The sequence below is a fragment of the Neopsephotus bourkii genome, unplaced genomic scaffold, assembly GCF_033783945.1.
Source record: "Neopsephotus bourkii isolate Nb327-2 ecotype Australia unplaced genomic scaffold, CSIRO-AGI_Nbou_v1 NB_1250, whole genome shotgun sequence".
Classification (NCBI taxonomy): Eukaryota; Metazoa; Chordata; class Aves; order Psittaciformes; family Psittacidae; genus Neopsephotus; species Neopsephotus bourkii.
Window position 1 is genome coordinate 2,220,686 of NW_026901735.1, and position 19,228 is coordinate 2,239,913.

General features: G+C 46.3%; 1 protein-coding gene across 5 annotated transcripts in view; it reads left to right on the forward strand.

Moving 5' to 3' along the window:
• PAK5 (p21 (RAC1) activated kinase 5) overlaps positions 1-19,228 on the forward strand; it is a 174,462-nt gene that overhangs the window by 88,136 nt on the left and 67,098 nt on the right. Inside the window, exon 2 of one of the 5 annotated variants that reach the window (XM_061364807.1) lies at positions 17,486-17,557. The exons of the other annotated variants lie outside the window; for them this stretch is intronic. The gene's annotated coding sequence lies outside the window, so the exon portion shown is untranslated. The remainder of the gene's footprint in view (positions 1-17,485; positions 17,558-19,228) is intronic. 5 annotated transcript variants of the gene reach the window in all.

Here is a 19,228-nt window from a genome sequence, read left to right on the forward strand (position 1 = left end):
CTTAAAATCAAGCCAGTAAAACAAAAGTGTGTGAATCAAGTTGTTAACTTCTGCAGGCTGGGCTGCAGCTTCCTATTTTTGACCTTTCTAAGCAAAGCTTTTATTAAAACATGAGCTGTATATACAAATTAATGTTTATGTCTTCAGACCACCTAACCTGTGGTCCTTGTGGGCCATAAGAACATGTAGTGAGCTCTGTTTCCACCCTGCCATAAGGTGCACTCCGAGCATTGCAATGTGCTGGTATTAGGACAGCCAAAGCGTGGAGAAGAGTGGCGTGACTCACTCGGGGGCAGGCAGTGATGGAGAGCACGAGTGCAACCCCAGCTCCCATCGTTTTCCTTGTGGGCTGTCCTGGCTTTGCTCTGTTCTGGTTCTGCTATGGAGCTTGCTGGTGGCACGCGGTTGGCTCTGCCTGCAGCAGGACACGCTGCTCCGGTGTCACAGGGGTGAGGGGTTTGATTTTGCTGAGCAAAGATGCTCATCCAGAAATAGGTTAAGCCAAGGAATGTGGGTGCCAAAAATAGCGATGGAGATTTTCCTTTCTCCAAGTGTGTGTTAGATTTATTGTTCCCTGCTGGAGGCAGCTGGAAGAGTAAGAGAGGTACTGCAGCTATAGGAAACAGTGGAAGGAGGCATGCACGGTCACCTCTGATGGAGGAAAACCCCACGTGTTGGATATCGCTGTTACTCTGCATTACTGGGTGTTTCTACACTGCTAATAAATACACGGTGTCACTAAACTGCTCTGTTAGCAAAAGTTCTGCTGTTTGCCTAGCAGCAAAGGTACCGCAGAAAGGGAATGATGGAGAGATCCCTGGTGACAAAGGAGAGGACAAAAGAAATGCCAACAAACAGAAACTGGAGCAAATAAATGGCACAGGAATGATCCTGGTCATAGTCCCTATAAACCTTTTATTGTGACATGCTCTGCTGCCTCTGAATGACTGACTCTTCCTAAACTGGAGGCAGTAAAAACTGCACAGTGGCTTTCCCCTCTGCCTTCAGCCAGGTTGGTTGGGCGGGCAGTAGTTATTAAGATTTATTTCCTGGCATTCTCCACAGGCAGTTTGGTACCATTAAGTTAAACTCCAGCTTCCCCATTCCCTGAGTTGGATGAACGCAGGGAGGACAGAGCTAATTCCTTGCACTGCAGCTATTTTAAGGCGCTGGGCTGAGCATGGAGTCAGGAGGCACCGTGGCTCTAATCTGGGCTGTGCTGTTGGCTGAGCACCTCAAGAGGTTATTTAACCTCTGTGTGCCGCTGCGTCCCTCTGGGGAACAGGAGGGACTGTGGCAATTGCCTTTGCAAAGCACTTTCAGGTGTTTTGTTTTAGTCCTTTTTCCATAGATGCAGAACTATCCAATCCAGGATATCCATTCCAGGAAGTTTTTGGTACTTTACAGGATTATAACGCAATGGTTAATGCCTTGTTGGGTTGTTTGGGCCACATAAGTACATTTGAAAGATTTATCAGGCTGTTCAGTCCGGAGAAGAGAAGGCTGCGTGGAGACCTCAGAGCAGCCTCCAGTATCTGAAGGGGGGCTATAGGGATGCTGGGGATGGACTCTTCATTAGGGACTGTAGTGATAGGACAAGGGGTAATGGGTTCAAACTTAAACAGGGGAAGTTTAGATTGGATATAAGGAGGAAATTCTTTCCTGTTAGGGTGGTGAGGCACTGGAATGGGTTGCCCAAGGAGGTTGTGAATGCTCCATCCCTGGCAGTGTTCAAGGCCAGGTTGGGTGAAGCCTTGGGTGACATGGTTTAGTGTGAGGTGTCCCTGCCCATGGCAGGGGGGTTGGAACTGGATGATCTTAAGGTCCTTTCCAACCCTAACTATTCTATGATTCTGTTTTGTTGGGGTTTGTTGGGTGTGTTTTGTTTGTTTGTTTTTGTTGTTGTTTGGTTTTTTTGGTTTTTTGGTGTTTGTTGTAAGTTCAGTAAATAGAATCATAGAATAGTTAGAGTTGGGAAGGACCTTAAGATCATCCAGTTCCAACCCCCGTGCCCTTCCTTCAATGTAAAGACCCCAAAATCAACAGATTTGCTGCTTTTCTCTTAGGCTTTGGAGGGTATTTGGGTTTGTGCTTTGCAGAAAGGGGTTTGAGGTGTCCCTGCCAATGGCAGGGGGTTGGAACTGGGTGATCTCAAGGTCCTTTCCAACCCAAACCATTCTGTGATTGCCTAGGCTGAAGAAGGAGGAAGGTTTTCCTGAGAGCAAGGTGAGCACAAAGTAAATGCTCCCCGAGCTGTGCCTCTGTCCCAGACCTTGAAGCATGCAGGAAGGAATAATGGTCCATGACTTTATCTGTGTTGCACCCACTCAACTCCTCTCTTCCAAACAGCAAAACTTCTTCCTATTTACGCTTTGTGTCACAGGGTAAAAATAATGAAAGGACAGAAAACCCCTTTGAACTGCAGCTGAAACCAGCAATGGATGGAAAAGCTTGTTTGTGGAGCACAGTGCTGTTAGTGGGGAGGCACCATCCACACCATGGGATGTGCTGGCAGGGTATGGGGAAGCTGCGTTATTACCAGGCATTTTTTGTTGGAAGCATAAAGTTAGTGGGCTACTGGGAAGTGCTCCAGTGCCAAGGCAATGGCTGTAATCTAAGCCACTGCCTGCTGTAGGAAATGTCTGGGTGCTCCCATGTTTTATACAGGAGCTCAGAATGATGCATCCTAAAGCCAGGGAGTCTATTGCATCTTCCCAGCACGAGGGAGATGGGCTCTGTAAGCATGTGTTGAGAGGCCTGGCTGCCAAAGTAGTTCAGTGTTGCTATGGTGGTTGCAGGTGGTGATTGCCTTTTAAGTTCTTGCTCTCTGTTCTGACGTTTTTAGGGCAGTCAATGAAGGATGGGAAGTAGAAAAGCAAACAAATTGGAAAAATCCTGTGTCTAGATGTCTGTAATTGCATCTGTGTGGCTCGATGGAGAGAGCCCCATCCTCCTGGAAGTTAGGGAGGGATTGGCAGGGAATGAAAGTAGTTATTGGCAATAGCTCTCGTGCCAAGACTGAGTTCTGATGATAGGGCTCAGCTTAAAGCAGATGGTGTAATACATACCCTGAAAACTGTTTTGGGGAAAAATGTGCAAACCCACGTGCCTTGTGTGCCATGGAGGGTTTACTCCTAGGGGGGAGACAGGAGGCACCTTCACTTGAATGGAGGTGAGAGTGGGCACCTGGTGCTCTTTTGAGGTAAGGCTCTTATTAGGGGCACAAGTGTGTCCTCAGTTTTCATTCTAATGGAGATAAAGTACCAAAATTGCCAGAAATGGAGCATTCATCCCACATCTGTGCTTTCCCTACCCGGTCTCTTTGAGGACCAGCTCTTAGCACTGTCAGGATTCACAGGGAGAGTACGTAGGACTTTCCAAGTACTTAAGAAGTACAAGGCATGAGGTAAATAATTTAAACACTGGTGCAGAGCATTGCCAGCTGAAAAGTGACTTCTGATCTCTTAATAGGCTGACAATAAGGGGATTCGTTTCCTCTTTTTGGGGAAAAGAGCATGGAATGTGCCACCCATCACCAGGGCTGCTTCTTTCCAAGGGAAAGGTTTGCTCTAACAAGCTTAAGTTAAAGCCTTTAAAGGACTTCTTGGGCAGTCCAGTCTGAATTTGAGCATCACCAGTGCAACAGCCCCCTGGGATTGTTGTAAGGTGAGAAACCAATACCCCTGTGGCTCATGTTTCTTATAAACTCCTGTTTGAATAAGCGTCTTGACTGTTTCCTCAGGATCTGATAGGACTTGGTCCATAGTATTTTGTTGTTGGGGTTTTTTTTGTGCAGCAACCTGATGCTGCTGTTTGTGAGGGACCTTTAACTGAGGGCTAAAGGGTTTTTGGGTGGTTTTGTTCTATTACTCTTACCATTTTTATTCTAATACAATTTATCTTCCTGTTTACTTTGCTCTTTGGTGTCTCTCTTGTACTGATGTAACAGCATCTTTCTATTGCTCTTCAGTTTCCTATTGTGTAAAAGAAAGGAAAACAGTCAACTCTTCTGATTTAGCTAGAAATTAAACTGCAACTGGTTGTTTTTTTCCATGGGCTTAATGGGAAAATTGGTGATAATTGCTAACTAGTGCTTTTAAAAGACATTTTTTTTCCAAATGGGTGAAGGACTGTCAAGCTATCAATCAAGGCAAAGACTGGATAATGCTCCATTCCCCTGACAAGTTTCCTTTATTATATTAAGCATCTGCTTCACTCTGTAAATCTGAGCTGCTCAAAGCTTGCCCTTTAATGTTTGCTTTCCCCATCCTTTCTCAGTATTACTTAAGTAGTTTTGGTACAGCTGTACAGCATAGTCAAATAGCTGTAATAATCTAAGAAGAAAATAACTTGAAGGTGTGAGTAACTTAATATCAGGGTGATCTTGAACGTTTTTCCATTCCCTTTCCTTGTCACTCTGTGATGCTCCCACCAGCGCTTGCTGAAGCCAATGACCAGTCTTAGGTCAGGCTTTAAGATGGCAGAGTCTGGCTTTATGGTGTATTAAAGCCAGTGTGATGCTTTGAGTTACACGAACATTTGTGGTCCTTATGGATTTTGCTTAGAACACAGGGCATTTAATTTTCTCTTTCTTTCCTTTTAAAGCAAATTTGGAGAGCAAATTGGAGATTTTCTTGCAATCCCCTGATTCCAGAGGCATGGGGTTTTCAGAGAAACTGTTAAAAGAGGGAGATTTGTAATAAAAGCAGATCCTGGGCCATGCTGAGTAGCGTTTCTCCACAGTACTGCCTGCTCTTTTCATGGGTCTGGCTATAAAGCAGCATGAAACAGAATTTATCTCCACTCCAGGCACTGCTGGCATTGCATAAAAAGCATCATGAATGTACAGAGCTGGTGCAAAGCAGAATAGTATTCCTTCCCCAGCCATTCCTCCACCTCCAACAGGATTTGCATGTTGAAAACCATTGCTTCCCACCAAGAAGGTGTGGAGTTAGCATGTCTCTAACAGCATCCACTGCTCAGGCTGGGCAGAGGATGGAAAACCACTCCAGTAATGTTCCCATCCTGCTAGGAGAGGAAATACCAGTGCCAGCTCTGTGCAAGGACCGAGTGTGATATTGATTTTGTCATCAATAACACTAAGAATTGCCATGATGTCACAGCAGAGCATTGCAATCGTCATGGCAAATAATGAGGAAAAATAAGAATGTAGAAATAACATCTCCCTTGGCCTGCAGATAAATCAGAGCTTTAGCCCTTGATCTCCCATTGCTCACTAGCCTGGAACATAAATCCAAGGGTTTATCATTAAGCTTAACGGGTCATAAAATCTGGGCTATTTTGGTGGTAGTTGCAGAGATTTGCAGTCCAGGCAGAGAGCGGGCTCTAAGCCGCTGGCTCTTGTGTAACTGGGTAAATAGCAAGCTTCAAATAATACTATAAAGCTATCAAATGTAATAACTAATGCAGTCAGGCAGGAGTTCAGGGAGGGAGCCTCCCTGATGACAAGCTTGCCCCTGATGACCGTAAGAGGCCCCTCTTTAGAAAGACCTTTTAATACCAACATTAAGCCCATTTGCTTTACTGTAAGTCAGGTACGTGCTTCAAGCTTGGTTTGCGTGTAGCACGTTGTCTTCTGCCCAGCAAGACTTTCCTCACTGTGGGCCCAAGGGAGCAAGGAGCAAAAAGCCAGGAACAGGGAAGCAAAAACAACTCCCTTCCTTTGTCATCACAGTTTAAATATTTATTACAGCACTTCACGGTGAGCTGGTAAATACATGATAGTATATTATGTAATAGAGTTCTACACGTAGGAGCCTTCACTGCTGCCCATTTGTCTTAAATCTTTGGTGCCATTCAGAGCAAGGCCATGTAGAGACCATGCCTCTTCTTTTCCCCTCTGTTACTCTGTGTAAAGTGGGAATGAGCTGTTTACTGGTGGTTGTAATCACGTGGGGTTTAGAATTGCTCTTCATCTCTTAGGCAAGAGTAAAAGTTGATGGCTCTGAGCTTGGGAGTGAGCAGCAGATATGGTGTGTGCAGGGGAAAGGATTTGGACCATCTGTTGGGTTACTTAACAGTTCAAAGTAGCTTTTGTAAGTGTTGTGGAGTATTAGAGTATGTAGAATATCCCATTTGTACTGTACTGCTTCAAAGAAGGGGAGTCTCAGGAAGCTACGTGCAGAGTCAGTTGGGCCTGGACTGAGGACATCTGAGTTGGACTGAAGTTTGGCATGGGGGCATAGCTTTCATGAGACTTTACTGCTAAATGCTGACAATAAAGACAGAAATCTCCTGTAGAGTTGACTTTGGCACAAATAAGTAGGTAGGAAACCTTATGTGTTTGGCTCTTGCCATGATTTGGGTGACATGCCATGGCAGGACAAGGCAGATCCCTCCCCTGACCATGACAGCCTGTGGTGATCCGTGCTGCTCACAGCTAATGGCCAAGAGAGGTCTGTGGCTTGATCAGCAGGGGAGTATGGAGGTTTCCAATTGTATGGTCCCAGATTTCAGTCCAAGGATCAGTTCCTTGAGTTATTTTAGCATAAATACTCAAATTGAATTAAACTGGAGTTATGCTCTTAAACAGAGGTGTGTGCATTGGTGCCTTAATGAGTCAAGGAGAAATTCCCTTCACTCCCCCAACTCTTAAAAGACAGACACTGGGGACCTGTGGTTAGTTCTAGTTCCAAATTGCAGAAGAACCCCTTAGAGTTAAGGGAAAATAAGTTAGAGATGATTTGTACTTGGCATGTGAGTGCTATATTATGCCATGGTGGCTTTCCTACTAGTACTGTATGTGCTCGGGAAGACACTTTGGGGGTCTGTGCCAATAAAACCCAGCCTTGGAAGAACATTGTGTGAGTGGATGAGGAAACAAGCCGCCAGCACGAGCACTGAGCCAACGGGTATCAGGATCACGGGTGGGTGGGATGCAGGTCCACGTGCAGGGGTTGAGTGTGTGCAGGACTTGGGTGAGTTCTTTGCATGGACACGGGGAGATGAAGTGCAGGGCAGGTACTGGATTATGTGAAGTACACCCATGTGTGTTTACAAGAAACAGGTGCTGGATGATCACAACTATTACCTTAGTCTTTACCAAAGACATCATAAGGATGCCAGGTGGGGAAGCGAGACCTGCCAAAATCAAGAAGCAGCAGCAGAAGTTGCTGACTTTGAGCCTTTGCATATGCAGGCAGCTCTAATTATGTGTGCTGTTTCATACACAAGATTGAGCACGGTGCAGCAGTTGTTTCTTCATTTATTGTCTCGCAGTACCCACTGGTGGAAACTTCCAGTGCCTTGGCTGAGTGAGGCACAAGTGTCCCGACCCATAGAACAGCATGGGTTGTTAATGGATGAGACACAGACAGGGTCCATCAGCTCCCACAGTTCAGTCTTTCCCTAATGCCACATTTCTGGAGGCTGGAAAGTGATCTGGTGATGTTTTAGTTCATTTGGTGCAGTTTGGAAAGCAGAAGCCATAGTGGGGCGTGTGGCTTTGCTTGGGGATGTCACCTTGCTTTGACCAGAGTGCCTCTGCCCAGTAAAGCTTTGACCTTGGTGCAGTGATTCTGGAAATGCTCTACTTGGGTTCCAGACCTCAGGAGGCCGTAAGAGTCCTCTGTGGGATCCAGACCTGAAAATGTCCTTGTACATTTGGAAGGGTGGCGGGATGGGTGTACCTTGGGGTTGAGTTTGGTCCGTGGGACGAGCTGGGTCTCACCTCCCTTTTATATTGTATCTGTCAGCCCCAAAATCCCCCGACTCTGCTCTCTCCCTCCTTCCCTAAGAAAACACTGACTGCTTCTGAATCCTGCTGCTTTATATAGGCTCCTTTTCCTCCCCCTCTCACCACACGCTGCCTCTTCTCCCCCGCCCCAGTTACTAAAATCTCCTCTCCCCGATGCATCATCTTCGTCGCAGCTCTCTCATCATCTGCAGGCTGAAAGCAGAGCACGCTCGAGGGAGAAGGAATGACCCTGAACCCCGCTTAAGTTTTCAAGTGGTTGAAAGTTGTTTGATCAAAGGCTGTGTGCGGGAGCCTCTCCTGCTCTTTGCTTCCTCCATCCTTTATCTGGCTGTGCTTTCTCCTCACTCCCAGCTTTGCCTTTCCAGATAAGAGGCGCTGCCAAGCACACCGGTGTATAAATACAGACTGCAGGATTCCTGCAGTCAGGGTGGTTGGTGCCTTCGGGAATGTGGGAAGTGCTTTGGTAGGGAGAGAAGAAACAGGAGAGAGGGATTTTGGAAAGATGGGTAAAACAGAGAGGGGAAAATGCAAAATGACAAAACTCAGCTGAGTCGGCTAGTGAGAAATACTTCTCTTGATTGCTGCAGGAATCGAGTTGTGATTGAGGGATTCCAGAGGAGGCCATGAAGATGCTGTGAGGGCTGGAGCAGCTCTGCTCTGGAGCCAGGCTGAGAGAGCTGGGCTGGGTCAGCCTGGAGAAGAGAAGGCTCCAGGGAGAACTTATAATGGGCTTCCAGTACCTAAAGGGAGCCCACAGGAAATCTGAAGAGGGGCTTTGGAAAAGGGCCTGTAGGGACAGGACAAGGGGAATGGCTTGAACCTGCCAGAGGGGAGATTGAGATGAGACATTAGGAATAAGCTCTCCCCTGTGAGGGTGCTGAGGCGCTGGCACAGGGTGCCCAGAGAAGCTGTGGCTGCCCCATCCCTGGCAGTGCTCAAGGCCAGGTTGGACACAGGGGCTTGGAGCAACCTGCTCTAGTGGAAGGTGCCCCTGCCCATGGCACAGGGTTGGAGCTGGATGAGCTTTAAGCACCCATCTCTTAAGGGGCACGGGGGCTTCTCCAGCCAGGGTAAGTCTGAGACACTGGTCAATGTTTGGAGAGAGGATAAAACCAGGCAAAGTATTTGTGTCAATGCCCAATAGAAGTATTAGGAGTGACATGGCAAGTTTGTTTTGGTGTAATCTGGGTTTAATCACTGGTGTTGACTGTATTGAAGGCTTCCAGGTCCAACAAGGGGGTTGATCTAGATAAATGTATTATTTTCCTGTTTTTCATTTCCTGTGGATGTACATACTGGTGTAGCTTAAAAGCACATAAGAAGGAAGAAACAAAAGGAAGAGGACAAATTAAGTGACTGCTGCCAAATTAATTATTCCATCATGTTTCAACTCGTATTTTTAAACCTACAACTTTGAATGGGGACATTCAAATTTATCATTGCAACGACCATCTTCCCATCTAATTTAAAGTCATTCAGCTTTACAAGCAGCAATTATGCTCCATGCTACCAAATGAAAAGACATGGCAACATCAGAAAAACTGATTATTCAAGCAGTCTTTCTTACATAAAATAGCTAACTAATCTCCCAGCCTCAGTCCTTGAGTGCTAGTGCAAATATCCTCCTGTGAGATAACTTCATTCTCTGTATGTTGGCAGCCTGCTTCTCATCCCTGATTGCTCTCTCTGTTGTCACAGTGATAGTTTGGGGGTTAAGAAATGATTTTTGTCTCTGTAGCTCTTCTTGCAGTCAGTGCTGGCTTTATCCTCTTCTTCTGTGACCAGTGAAAGTAATGGGGTTTGTGTCCTGCTCAGGAGAATAAGGGCATCTTCAGACTTACTGCTCTTCTGCTACTCCATCATCCTTGAGGCCATCAAGTCTGAGGTTCTGGGGGGACCTAAATGTCAGTGGGCTTTGTTGCCAGAGAGGGGTGTCCATTTGAATGTGTCCTGGTTTATTGGCATGGAGGTGTTTGATGTGTCCTGGTCCAAAAGGAGGGGATCTGCCAAAATATAGGAACTTTAAAGGCATATGATCAAAACCCCAAACCCTAACACTGAACCCGATTCTCAGAGTTTAAATGTTCATTTTAAGCATGCCAGTCGCTGTAATCAGTGTGGTGTTGCGCTTGAAATCTTGTTCTGAGCAATAGGAAGTGCATCTTATTTGCAAAGCCAAGAATGTATTGCTAGTGTAATTGAAATCTTAACCCTGTAAAGAAACGGTTATTGTTAGTCCAACCCTACTTATTACAGGAAAAGAAAAGGAAAACAAGAAATCCAGCTACAGAAGTAGTCCCAATAGTAAGTTAAATGTTACTAAACACCATCTGTGCCTTTCTCTGCTCACCCTTCTACTGCCCTTCGGAAAAACTAAGGTGACACAAGGTTCTCCTCTTCCTTGGCTCCCCTGCAGGCATGTCTGGCTTCTTTTATGGTGCATCAAAGCCTACCCAGAAACTGACATGGAACCAGCAGGAGTTCAATTCTAATTTGACCAAACAGACCAGTTTTGCAGGTGGAAATTGCTGTCTTGTAGGGTTTTTTTTATCCCCCTTTAGCCTTACCAACCCTTGTGTACTTTCAGAATGCCTCTTCTTCAGTAGAGCATTTCTGCTTCTAGCCCTGACTGCTCTTCATTTCAAAAGCAACAACGACAAAAAGGCAGCAAGTCCTCAGTGTCCCGCGCTGCTTCCAGGAGGAGCATGATGCTGATGATGGTATTCATTCTTCCTTGCTGGGAGAAGCAGGAGGTGGAGGTTGGTGGCTTCTTCCTCTGGTCTCTAGGATCCACTTGGGATAATAAATGTATTTATGTTTTCCTGCATGCTTTTACATGCTCTTTGTCTGCATCCTCATGGTTTATCCATATTTACTGTATGCAGAGTGTCTCAAACCCATCAAATCCTTGTTCCTTATTCTCTCTGCTACCCATAAAACTGATTTTGTTGAGATCTACATTTTTTGGCTGATGGTGAAATATTTATGGGGCTCATGCAATGTTGCCTGTGGGGGGTCCAGTAGCATCCTGTAGCTCTCCAGTCTTCCCATGCCTGCACCCATGTGCATGGCATCCTGTGCCCCTGCGTGGCAGTCCATAGCTATTTCATACTGTGCAGGTATTCCACTGCACCACCTGATGGTGCTGGGATCATCAGTGTTTCATGCTCCACAGAATACCTGCCTGTTACAGCTCTGTACAAGCATTATGGTTATGTACAAGGGTGAGCCCCTGGTCAACAGAACTGGTGGTACAGCTGAACAAGTTGCAGCAAAGCCCCAGGCAGACGCAGCCAGAACCTGACCCTCAGCAGAGTCAGTGCCTCAACACACACTGATCCATCAGGTTATTTGCCAGTTTTATTCCCTCCCTCTGCCACGTAACAGCTCTTGACTTGGTATTTTCATTTCAGTTATTGCAGAACTTGAGGCTGATGTCTATAGGGGATTATTTGTAAGGCTTTCAAGGTTTCTTTCCTGATCTTAAAGTTGAGAGGCTGTTGCTGTGCCTGCAAAGTGAAGGTCACTGCCCCTGCCCTGTGACTTGCTTTGTGTTTCTCAGCGTTGAATTGAACTTGACATATTGGAAGTGTTTTTGACTGAGAAGCTATCACTTCTGATGTCAGGAGGTTCAGTCTCTGCAGCCACCGACCATCACTGTGAGTGCCCGGTCAACACTGAGGTCACTGGGATTTTCCAGTTCCCTGTGAGGGTGCTGAGGCGCTGGCACAGGGTGCCCAGTGAAGCTGTGGCTGCCCCATCCCTGGCAGTGTTCAAGGCCAGGTTGGACACAGGGGCTTGGAGCAACCTGCTCTAGTGGAAGGTGTCCTTGCCCATGGCAGGGGTTGGAACTGGATGAGCTTTAAGGTCCCTGCTAACACAACCCCTTCTATGGTTCCATTCTTGTTGCCTGGGAAGGAAGAGCAGAAGAGCTGGAGGTTCAGATCACAGCCGCACTGACACATCTCTGCCATGCTGCTGGGAACTGGGCATGGCACTGCAACTGACTGGGGATGTGCTCATACCATTAGCTCTCTTTCTCCTGGAGCTTTGAGCTTTCTTGGACATTCAGCACTGTCCCTGCTGTGTCATTCCTCTGTAATCTGCACTGTACTGTTAACCTTTTCCCTAAAATGTTGTGCACTACCAATCTATCTGTAGCTTGTTGTAGCAATAAGCTGCTTTGAAACATTCCTCATCATCACTTGGGTTTTGGGTGGTCTGACATTTGTCTAAAAATAAGCATCTCTTCAACCCTTGGCTGCTTTACTGTTTTCATGTACATACCCCTTTTCAGTGGGATTTGCTAAGCTCTGTCTCTTCTTTTGCAGATGTTACCAAGTTCTGACCTTATTTGATTTCTAGGGAATTTTATGATCTTAAGCTCCTTTTCCAGCCCTAGCCGCTCTATGCTTCTATGGCATCCACTCCTGGAGGAGGTGTTACCCTGAGATGTGCTTTACATTCCTGCTCTTAACAATTCCCTGTAATTGTTTCAGTTTTCCAAGCTAGACCCTTGGCACCAGTTTGCTTTAGGGGATGCTGCCCTTCCTCAGCAAGGCTTGACCGGCTCCAAGAGTCTGCTCGAGTCCCCATGGCTTCCAGAGCTGTTTGTTCATCCATGCTTTGGGTGCTTCAGAGGGTTTTACTGGGGTGCTTCAGCCAGAAACACAGAAAGCAGCCCAAGTTCCACAGCAGCCCTAAGTTCTGCCTGCATAGCCCTCTCCTCCTTTATACTGCTGATACCTGCATGGACCACAGCTACCAAGTCCCTCCATGGCATTGCCTGAATGCGATGTATCCCAAAGGATGCAGAAGATTGTCCCAGATTAAGGCTGTGGTATTCAGAGGCTCATCTGCTCAGGATATGTTGAGGCAAAGGGAGTATTCATAATTCCAGCTAAAATCAAGGGGGGAGGAGGGAGTGGTTCCACATTTTGAATGCAAACATTTAAAACAGATGCAGCCTGCTGGGAAGCATCCCATTAAATTGCATGACTTTTAAAAGGGAAAGAACATCCATTTCACTGAAGTCCACAGTATGAACGATGAGGAGTTAAGAGACATTTTTCGCCCACTTTGAAAGTAAATGTACTTTAATTCTTCTGTGCAGCTGCTGCTTTCTCTCTGGAAAGCCCTTTTCATGCTTGGAGCGATGCAGAGATGTGGGCTGGGTGCTAATCCAGTTTAAGGTGCCAAACTTCCTTGCCACTCATGGGAAGTTTCACCACCACCACCACCACCTTTGAGATGAATGTAGGACTGGCTTTTACTGTAACCCGCCGCTGGTTTGGGGAGATCTGTTGAAGATTCATTACTTGTGGAGGGAAAAGTGAAGGTTTCATGTTACTTTGGAGTCTATACACCAATGTAAGATGGTGTGGAATCAGCTGCTTTGGGATTTTCTCCTATATAAGTATCTAGTGGTGTCTGCATTTAAAAGAATAAGCCAAAACAAACCAGGACCTGTGAAAGAGGCTCATGGCACTGAAGGTGCTGCTGGAGCGCCCTGGGTGGTGTTGATGGGCAATCAGGAGCTGTGGCAGGATGCTCCTGTTAGCTGCTCTTCATGGGCAGGTATTTGTTGGAGTTACTGCTGCAGCTACCATTTACTTGGGGCTGGAAAATCATCCTGCAGTAAGGGTTAATCTGAAGATGCTGGTAAATCAGGTATGCCAAAATGCTGTGGAGGATGGAGTTTCCTGAGCTTTGTTACCACCCATTTGACTGATTCTGGTAGCATGCAACACCAGGTATCAGTACTGAGGGAGTTTAGCTGGAATAGCAGCAGGATTTTGCTGTCTAGTTCCCCCTGCTGTCCTGATCCGATCTGCCCCAGAAAATTCCTTCTCCCAGTTGTTGCTGCTTTCCTTTCCCAGGAAAGCCCTGGGCAGAGCCTCCTCCTTTCCTATTCCTCTGCTCTGTCTTCCTGAGAGTGTATTTTGGAGATGGAGCTTGCTGATCTTGAGCTCATTAATGCTGTCATACCATTCTGAATACATCAGCTGTGCCCATAATATGCAGTCTGAAGCCATTATTCTCTATTCTCTAGAAGTGAGCTTCCTTTTTTAATTACTATTATTTTTATACATGTGCTGCAGTCTGAGCGCTTTTCCAATAGTAACTCATATTCAGTGACTTATTAAGGTTTATCCAAGTCACAGATTCCCAGTGGATGTTCAGAGCTTGCTTCTTAGTTAAAAACATCATCTAAATTCAAATCAGGAATTAGCACAGTTCTGCAAATGACATTCACCCCTCTGCAGAAGGACCAGTGTTAATCCTATGCATTGCAGCAACAGTATTCCAAGCCTTGTTTGAGGTCTTTAGTGAGGCTTGAACAAGCCTTAGGCAAAGCACAGACCACTGCAGTAGTGTGGGACTGGCTGCTTACTTTAGGCACTGAGCTAAAGCATGTGTCAGAGGGGCTGTATTAGGATACGGGTTCCCTTTATAGCCAGGGCAGAAGACAAGGTGCTCCAAAAGACTTCTTGTGTCACCCAGTACTGAAGTTAGTAGCTGTGGACAGCATTTTCCTGTGATCCTGTTCCTAAACCATTGCCTCACTGCTGGAATCCTTGCCTTTGCTGGGAGAGGGATCAGGCCTCTGCTTCACAGCACTAAGGGAACTGATGTGGTGCTGGCAGAAACAGCAGGATCTTTAGGCTGGGACTTAGAGCTCCTCATGGAATTCAGGTCAGGTTGATCTGGTTCCTGTTGGGCTTCCTGGAAATCCCAACCTTAATATATTACTTTTATGCCTCCTTACTGGTTGTCACCAGCAGTCTGGGGTGTTTGCATTGCTGGAGTTCCACTAAACTTATTGTGCAGAGTGTATTGAGTGGGTTGGAGAGCATCATCCATCCATCCGTCCATCCATCCATCCATCCATCCATCCATCCATCCATCCATCCATCCATCCCTGTCTCTCTAGGGTAGAGCGTGTCCTTGGCATAGAAATGCTGAAGTGATGCTCGCAGTAGAAGAGGAAGCTGGCATACTTGCTTCTCCAGCACCCCGCTGCTTGGAAAAAGACAAACCCAAAGCAGATGTGTCATTAAATCATCTTGAATCATTGCAAACATTGCAGGGCCTCAGCGCAAACATCCATAGCTTTAAACCACCTCCACAAAGTGCTCTGTGTCTCTGTCATCAAATTTGGATGAGCTACGCTGGATAAACTGTTTTTACTGTTACCTGATAGCCACCTACCTTTAAAAGTGGAGATTTACAGGGGAAAGAGAGCAGTGCATTTCAGTGCACTGTGAGAGCTTACAAGAAGGGTGATGGGATTTCTTGGTCCTCATAAAGCTGCTGCCCAGCATGGGGAAATCTCTCCCTATAATTCAGCGAGCAGGCGGAGGAAGCTGTCTAGTGTCTCAGATTAAAGGATATGATAATTTAATCACCAGTTAGTTAGTGATAATGAGCAAGTATTTTGCCAAATGAGCTCTTAAAACGAATCTCTAAACACGGATCCTGGTGCTGCGCTGCTTAAATTGAGTGCAAGGTGCAGCCCTATGAAAGGCTCACACATTGGTGTTCAGCCTCAGCCTGTGTTGGTGGCAAACCTGCTGGCCAAATGACCAAGCAACACATGTACCCATGTCAGGGACAGGATGTAGCTCCAAGGGCTTCTTAGCTCATAACTTATGCTCCTGCTTCACTGAGCTTTTCCAGCATGGAGATGTTCCTACTTAATTGTTGGACTTCTGAGAATGGCTTGACAGAAGAGCAGCCAAACAATCTTGTTTTCCTTTTTTAGCTATCTTTATTTTACCTGGATCATTACCCAGCATCAAAGAGCGCTGCTATCGCTCGAAATAAACATGTTTAAACATTAATAAGCAGCATAAGAGATGCTCTTTTTGATGCCGTCTGGGAAAGCATCAGCTGGTACAGAGAGGAGAGGAAAAGTAGCATGGGTGGGTTTTACCTGGTGCGTTCTAATGTCCCTCAGTAATTACTTTGCAAGTGGTAAAGCAAACAAGGGAGATTGCTGCAATCAGCTGCCCATAACAGCGCCTTGAGAGGAACCCAACGGAGCCAACAATGCACAAACTGGTTCCCAGCAGCAGCAAAGAGGTTTGTGAGGGTGAACTTGGGTCTGTCTCGTGTCTGCCCAAAGGTACATGGAAGGTTGCTGGGAGTCTGGTGACACTGAAAGCAGTGCCATGAACATCTCCAGCAGTGGTTAGCCCTGTGTTAAGGCACTTTAAGAGGATACAGAATCACAGAATGGTTTTGGTTGGAAAGAACCTTAAGATACCCAGTTCCAACACCCTGCCATGGGCAGGGACATCTTCCACTAGACCAAGTTGCTTCAAGCCCTGTCCAACCTGGCCTTGAACACTGCCAGTGATGGGGCAGTCACAGCTTCTCTGGGCACCCTGTGCCAGTGCCTCAGCATCCTCACAGTAGAGAGCTTTTTCCTTATATCCAGTCTAAACTTCCTCTGTTTCAGTTTGAACCCATCACCCCTTGTCCTGTCACTACAGTCTCTAATGAAGAGTCCCTCCCCAGCATCCCTGTATGCCCCCTTCAGATACTGGAAGGCTGCTATGAGGTCTCCACGCAGCCTTCTCTTCTCCAGGCTGAGCAGCCCCAACTTTCTCAGCCGATCTTCATACAGGAGGTGCTTCAGTCCCCTGATCATCCTCGTGGCCTCCTCTGGACTTGTTCCAACAGTTCCATGTCCTTCTTACTTTGAGGACACCAGAACTGCACACAGTACTCCCAAGTGAGGTCTCACGAGAGCAGAGGGGCAGGATCACCTCCTTCAACCTGCTGGTCACGCTTCTCCTGATGCAGCCCAGGATACTTATCACAATTCCTTATTAGATACCTATTACAATTTCAGCTATGTTGGAAGCCTCAAAATCAGAACACAGTGATGCTGCCCATATTGCCAAATTTCTTAGAAACTGACTTTCAAAAGGAAGATTTATTCCATTTTCATATGGCTGAGCATGTTACAGTGCGTACCATGCTGCTCCCTGTCAGCATGAGATGCTGAGCTGGCTTCGTCACGAAGACTCAGAAGGTCAATCCAGAAGGGACTGTTGAGTCATTTGTCCTTGCTCCAGCATTTCGGGAGCTGCTGTGTTTCCACCTGCTCATCTCAGCACAGGGCACGCTGTGTCTGACCACTCTTTTCCTGTGCAGGAACATGGCCAAGCTTCACGTGGCATCTCCAAGAAATTAACATGTTTGCTGCTCTATTTGATAGCCTGTTGGAGAGATTAATGATTCATAGGATAAAAATACCTTCCTTGTTGGCTCTTTCTTGCCTTCAGCTTCCAGCCAGTGAATTCCTCTTATTCCTTATTGCAGAGATACAAAGCCCTTCTTTTGCACTGTGTTTTCCTTTGTGAAAGGGGTTTTATGCTATAATCAAGTTGCCTCTCGGTCTGCTTTAGACAACCTGAACAGATCAAGCTCCACATTTCTCATTAAAAGATGTTTTTCTCCCATCTAGTGATTTTTACGGCTGTCTCCTGTATCCTTTCCAGCGTTTCAACATCATTTTGCCAAGGTTAACCCCACAGCTGTTCCAGGATCCAGCTCATCAGCTGCAATGTATGAGGCGAGGGGTTACATTGCCTCCTGGTTTACGCGTATTGCATTTCCATTTGACATGGGCATGGCTTAAGTGGGATATCCCCTGTAACATGGGGAGGTTGTGCTCAGGTCCTCTGAGTATTGTCACAGAGGTGTTTTGTTCTGTATTGTGGTCCCAGTAGTTTTCTCTTTTCATTGCTTTTTCAGTGGTTAAAAGAAGAAAACAGTTAGTGCAGAGCTGTTGCTGGAGAAAGATGAGTTACTTGCTTCATAAAGCAGGTATTCCCAATGCTTCCTTGTTTTCTGGTTTGGCAGCTAAGCGAAAGATCAATTAAATGTCTCCAGCCTTGCTGCAGGGAAGGCTGGGGAACCATTTGTTGTTTTAAATCTCTTTACTTTTCAATTGTCCAATTCAGTTAAGGGTGAGCTTATACTTTCATTGTGAAAGGGCATCAGCTATAGAAGACCCAAGGACCTGGGCTGATCAGGATCTGATGAGGGATTGCATGTTTTCAGTGCATCTTCAGAGGTTTTAGCAGTAGCTGTAAGTAGGTATTTGCTTTATCTTAACATATGGGGAGTTACATGTGTGTGTGTTTGTGCTTTGCAGCCCAAAGACAGAGCTCAGCAGCATCCACCCGAGCAGTGCTGGAAACCTGATTTTAGTCAGTTTGCACAGACTGTTCCTTGCCTCAAAGCCATTGAAAGCAAAAGGGAGGTTTCTACGGAGCCCAAAAACATATGTGAGGTTTTGAGGTTGGTTTTGTTTGTTTGAATTTCACTACATCCCAGAAACAACACTTCTTCAGAATCTCATTTGTGCTTATTTTTCTGTCTGTTAGAGGGGGGGAAATGGCTTTGTTGTGCATTCATACATCAAAGCACGTTGTACATAAAGGTTATGGGGTGCTTTAGTTCCAGGGTTCCCATGAAAGTACAGGTGTAGTCAGGGGCTTTGTCAGTCACTGATGTAAAACCAAGTAACAAATGTTGAATTCATCCAAAGCCACTTCCTAACCAGAGACTTGAGCATTTGTGCCTTGTACCTGGCTTCACAGAAGGAGAACTCCTGCGTAACACACTGTTTTCTGCTGTATAACCTGCTTAGGTTTCCTTACAGCCCTTTGCCGTAAACTTTGAGCTCTTCACTAGTCTGAGAGCAGATGCTCTTTCTCACTTGCCGTCTTCATCCTCTCTTCCCCACCAGCTAATGGTGGGAAGTATTTTTAAGTACCATTGCACATAGATCTGGGAGGCTGAATGACTTAGGAGCCAGCTGGGAGGATGAATGTGTCATTCCTGGAGTAAAACATAGATCTGGGGAGTGTTCATGGTTGGGTTTTTTCCCAGCGTTGCCTTTTCAGGTGGCCCAGCAGATGGAACTGCCCACGAATCCGTGTTTATCCCTGCAAAACCAGCTGCTGCAGAAGGCTGGGGCGAGGGTTCTGTGGACTCCTGTGCTTTGGAGAGCTTATTAGGATGATATTAATGCCCCTCTGTTTGGCTTAGCAGCAGTCTCCAAATTGGTGTTTGCTCTAGAAGTTGTGTGTAATTCCCAATTTGTTTGTTTAGGCCACATTAATTGGGTGAGGTACTGGAAGATGGTATTTGTTCCTCTGCAGAAGACAAAAGGATCAGAGCAGTTTGGGGAGGGGGGGATGACATCTCACCAGAGGATATCTGGTGGCGTCCACTGCATTCCGGGAATTAAAGACGTTCCCCATTGGTGTGGATGTGGTGCCATACCCTGGATTCCCCATAAAAGCATAAATGTAGTTATTAAAGTGAGTGGCAATAGTCCTTTAGGCATTAGTCCTTGGAGAACCTTTCCTGTGAAGACTGGCTGGGAGAGCTGAGCTGGTTCATCCTTGGAGAAGAGGGAGCTCCAGGGAGACCTTGTAATAGACTCCCACTACCTAAAGGGGCTGACAAGGAATCTGAAAGAGGGGC